Consider the following 6,000-nt stretch of genomic DNA (forward strand, 5'->3'; position numbering starts at 1 on the left):
TTATGCTAAATTATATGGAATACTGGACATCACATGGACTGTTAGACACGTTCACCCAGGTATTTCATTTTTATACATTATCTCGTTATTTTATCTCAAAATATTATATAAATTGTTTTTATATATATTTTGTAGGAGGATATGAAACATTTTCGACAAAAATTAGCTGTCATTTTGCTCGATTCATCACTGAATAAGCTAAAAGGAAATCTCATATACAATCAACCTGACGATGAAGAAACTTTAGTTAATTCTGATATCGAGATCCTCGAGAATCCATCTGACGTAGTCAAAGACAAACGTCCAGCCCCAATCACTATCATACCCACGGACCAACGTGAATTACATGCCGGCCTCTGCAACTACATCATGTCTATCGATGATGCCGGGTGTTTGGAGTAAGTATCATGTATCAATATTTAATGTGCGGATTTATCTTATTGTTCTTTTTATCATCCAATTTATAGGAAGGTATGGGTCCGGAGCTCGACACCCGGTCCAATGGGCTTAAGTCTTAAGAAACTTCAGTGCATACTTAACATGGAGCAGACCATGGACAATGACTGCTTCAACACAGCTGTGCGTATGCTGGCATGTGACGAGGGAGTATTGTTCACAGACCCTCCTGTGCACTACATGGATCTACGATTTTGTGTAAGTTATCTTAACTCTTCATTCTATGTGTCATTAGTATCAACATGTTGAAACAATATTTCTTTTTTTACTTAGTCCATGATGCTAGAGTCAACACGAGGTCAGAAGTTTTGCGAGAAGGAAACTACCAGACGTTGGCAACATTATTTGATAGCTGGCCTGAGATGGACAACGACATCTCATCGTGCAACAAGGTAAGTAAAGTATTTTGTCCATTGTTATCATGGTTTATTGTTGTTTCTAATAAACACACTTGTAGATTTATCTTCCCTGTGCATCCATCGGCCGATACATCTTGTACGTCATCGACAAAGAGGCACGTCGTCTATATATTATGGATCCTATTCAAACATCACAATCGTTAGAGGAGAAAAAATTGAGGCATGCACTGAAATTAAAAAGTTTTGCAAGGGATTTCAAAGAAGCACTCGAAATAAAGCTGCCTGGTTGGAATTATGATCTATCTAAATGGCAATGTTTATTTCCGTCCGGTGTTCCAACGAGTATAGATGGGTAATGAATTCATAACAAAAACATTTACTTTTGTTATCACTATATTCTTTATATTGTTAATTTAAAGTTTTGCAGGAATTTGTCTGGCTATTTTGTTTTTCATTATATGCTCTGGTGGAACGGTGAAGATTTGGCCAAGCCGATTTGCGCGGTGAGTATTGTCCGTTACATGTTTTAAGACCTTCGGCGTGAAATTTTCATACTAACTACATGTATGCGTTTGTGCAGGATGGGTATGAATTGAGGAAGAAGTTTTTATTATACTTGCTAAACCATCGTGGGAATGAAGCTAAAGGAAACTTACCGGATATTGTGAAAGAATTTCTTAAGCGCATCATCTAGATATTAATAGTTTTGTAATAGATGTTTAGTTGGAACATCGCTCAGTTTGTTACATGGACATGTCATTAATTTTTCTTTATGTTATCAATTTACATTGCAAAAATGGATTTCAGTTATTAAATAATTATGTTTCTGTTATATTGTTTATACGTGTGGAATTTAACATGTAACTCTTGCAAACTTTTTCAAGAGCCCGTGGCAACGCACGGGCACTCTACTAGTACTGTTACAGGGAAGCGGGGTCTTACTATGTTTTGAAACTGTCCCTGGGCGGGTGCTCCGATTACTTATCTACCGGCTGGGCTGGTAGATGGTCCTTAGGTGAGCGTCAAGCCGGAATGGCTCAGGCACAGAAAAGGGGCTGATCCATCCGACTGCATCCTGTACCAGAACGGCATTGTTGTTGGGTCGCATATTAATGAGCCGTCCCAGCCTGGAATACATCTACAATACGGCTGCCGTGTACAGACCGAAATACATCAAACGTGTGGATCCCAAGGACAGCGGGCAGACGAGATAGCAGGCTCAGCTATGCTCATGATCAGAAGCGAATTTTCGTAGAGATTACATGGAGGCTGATGACTAAAAGCACTACTAAATAATAGAACATGGAGACTGATGAGTGATGAATGAAGAATGAGAAGACTAAGAATAATACCAAGAAGACTAAGGACTGATAACTAAGAAAAGACGACATGGAGACTGAAAAAAAGAAGCATAGACCTAAGAGTGACACGGGCGGCGATTGGATCTCGCTCAGCCTAGCAGCTCATTTCAATGATCCCTCCACCTCGCCGCTGCCAGGCGCCACCGGACGAAGCCCGTGTGGGGACGGCGACGGCAAGGCGTCCTCCCTCCGTGGCGGCCACGGGTACATCCTCCAGCGGTGGCACGTGGGTTATGGGCTACGGCAGGGCGATTTGCGCCCTCAGCGATGTGGGTGGCTCAACGTCGACAATGGACGGAGGGATCCGGCGTTCTTCGCTAGGATGCTGTGGTCGCTACAGCCACGCGCTCCGAGCCGATGGGCTTGGGCGGGCCTATGGAGCACCAGTTGTAGGAGCTGGCGGCGGTGGTTGCCTGTTGCTGCATGATTGCGTGGTGGTGGCGGCAACAGTTAGGCGGCGGCTGGACCCTTTCGTCTAGTCCCCGTCAGAGAAGGCCGCGATCCATGCACAAGACGCTTGATGGAGGTTCTTTGAACTGATCTTGGTGAAATCCTGCTCTCGGCTAGCTGCCAAAGCCGATGATGGCGGCGCTCTTCGGTGTTATTCCCTTCTTGAAGGCATCGTCGTTGAGAAGTTCCAGACCCCTATCTGCTACCTCCGGGGGAAACCCTAGATCAGTAGATCGGATGACAGCAGCGCTCTTGTGTTGTTGCCCCCTTGGGGGCGTCATCAAGGAGATAGGAGTAGCGATAGGTGTTGCCAAGATGGAGTATTTGGGCTTTTTGATGTATTATTTTGTAAGGTACTTGTGAATAATTAATAAAATGGCTGCATGCATCATCCAGAAGCAGAGGCCGGGGGTATATCTTCCTTTTCTTAAAAAAGTGTGAGAGAATGTAAGATAAAGTGATACACTAAACTGAGAGAAAAAATACTAAAGAAAACGGTAGATACCAAGAAAAGATGGGGCGTATTAGACTACAACTTAAGCTATATAAAGCTGCAATTAAACTTTTTGATTATTGAAAAAATGGTCTAGGGAAGCAACAAACACTAACATGCACACTCGCTTACAAGCTTAATGAACGAGAAATAGGGACTTGCGTGACCAAAAACACTTGGAAAGGTACAGGGAGATAATAAAATAAAAGGGAACACCTCACAATATGTGATTCAGGGTAATGCTTATACCAAATTGCTGCAGATTTTATATGTGCAGAACGTCACACAAGACTACAACATTCATGGACACCATAAATCAAAACAAAACATCTATTACCTAGTATATGTATTATAGTACCTTTACAAGATAGCATAACTTTCACATTAAAACAAATTGAGTACATGGTAGCACAAAATGTCACATCACAATCGAGAGATACAGACAATCAAGAGAGACGCTTTCCTTTTTTCTTGAGGGCTAACAACGGAATTATGAGAAATTAGAAGAAATGCACCTTACATTCTGAAATTTTATCAAAAAACAAATATACCTTATATAAAGGAACGAATGGAGTATCATTTGTGCACTTCACACCTCAGCTCTATCTCCCATTGTCGATCTTTTGAACATTCTCAGTAACTATCTTATGGATTTGTGAAGGATTTTGTAAATCTCATGTTGCCTACTTTACCACTACAATCCAGATCTCCATTGATACCTCTACTTTGTTGTTGCAAGTTTTACATGGCTGTTATGGGCTTAGCAAGAACCGTTCTTACCTACGCATCAAAACCACAACGATTTTTCGTCAAGTTTTTTGTTTTAACCTTCAACAAGGACCGGGCGTAGTCACACTCGATTCAACTAAAGTTGGAGAAACAGACACCCACTAGCCACCTGTGTGCGAAGCACGGCGGTAGAACCAGTCTCGCGTAAGCGTACGCGTAATGTTGGTCTGAGCCGATTCATCCAACAATACCGCCGAATGAAAGTATGACATGCTGGTAAGCAGTATGACTATTATCGCCCACAACTCTTTGTGTTCTACTCGTGCATATAACATCTACGCATAGACCTGGCTCGGATGCCACTGTTGGGGAACACAGTAATTTCAAAAAAATTCCTACGATCACGCAAGATCTATCTAGGTGATGCATAGCAACGAGAGGGGACAGTGTTGTCCACGTACCCTCGTAGACCGGAAGTGGAAGCGTTAAGTAACGCGGTTGATGTAGTCGAACGTCTTCGCGATCGAACCGATCAAGTACCGAACGCACGGCACCTCCGCGATCTGCACACGTTCAGCTCGGTGACGTCCCTCATAGTCTTGATCCAGCTGAGGCCGAGGGAGAGTTTCGTCAGCACGATGGCGTGATGACGGTGATGATGAAGTTATTGACGCAGGGCTTCGCCTAAGCACTACAACGATATGACCGAGGTGGAAATCTGTGGAGGGGGCACCGCACACGGCTAAGACAACTATCAACTTGTGTGTCTATGGGGTGCCCCCCTCCCCCGTATATAAAGGAGTGGAGGAGGGGAGGCCCAACCCTCTCTATGGCGCGCCCCAAGGGGGAATCCTACTCCTAGTAGGAGTAGGTTCCCCCCCTTCCCTAGTTGAAGTAGGAGAAGAAGGAAGAGGGAGAGGAAGAGAAGGAAAGGGGGGCCGGCCCCCTACCCCAATTCGGATTGGGCTTGGGGGGCGCGCCCTCCACCTGGCCACCTCCTCCTCTCTTCCACTAAGGCCCAATAAGGCCCATTGACTCCCCGAGGGGTTCCGGTAACCTCCCAGTACTCTGGAAAATGCCTGAACACATCCGGAACCATTCTGGTGTCCAAACATAGCCTTCCAATATATCGATCTTTATGTCTCCACCATTTCGAGACTCCTCGTCATGTCCGTGATCACATCCGGGACTCCTAACAACCTTCGGTACATCAAAACACATAAACTCGTAATACCGATCGTCATCGAATGTTAAGCGTGCGGACCCTACGGGTTCGAGAACTATGTAGACATGACCGAGACTCATCTCCGGTCAATAACCAATAGTGGAACCTGGATGCACATATTGGTTCCTACATATTCTACGTAGATCTTTATCGGTCAAACCGCATAACAACATACGTTGTTCCCTTTGTCATCGGTATGTTACTTGCCCGAGATTCGATCGTCGGTATCTCAATACCTAGTTCAATCTCGTTACCGGCAAGTCTCTTTACTCGTTCCGTAATGCATCATCCTGTAACTAACTCATTAGTCATATTTCTTGCAAGGCTTATAGTGATGTGCATTACCGAGAGGGCCCAGAGATACCTCTCCGACAATCGGAGTGACCAATCCTAATCTCGATCTATGCCAACTCAACAAACACCATCGGAGACACCTGTAGAGCATCTTTATAATCACCTAGTTACGTTGTGACGTTTGATAGCACACTAAGTGTTCCTCCGATATTCGGGAGTTGCATAATCCCATAGTCATAGGAACATGTATAAGTCATGGAGAAAGCAATAGCAACAAACTAAACGATCATCGTGCTAAGCTAACGGATGGGTCAAGTCAATCACATCATTCTCTAATGATGTGATCTCGTTCATCAAATGACAACTCTTGTCCATGGCTAGTAAACTTAACCATGTTTGATTAACGAGCTAGTCAAGTAGAGGCATACTAGTGACACTCTATTTGTCTATGTATTCACACATGTATCAAGTTTCTGGTTAATACAATTCTAGCATGAATATTAAACATTTATCATGATATAAGGAAATATAAATAACAACTTTATTATTGCCTCTAGGGCATATTTCCTTCAGAAGATGGTGGCCTCCGAAGACCCGGAGGAGGAGACTCCCAAGAGAGGGAAGATGACCCTC

This window comes from Aegilops tauschii, chromosome 4 (assembly GCF_002575655.3).
Source record: "Aegilops tauschii subsp. strangulata cultivar AL8/78 chromosome 4, Aet v6.0, whole genome shotgun sequence".
Taxonomy (NCBI): Eukaryota; Viridiplantae; Streptophyta; class Magnoliopsida; order Poales; family Poaceae; genus Aegilops; species Aegilops tauschii.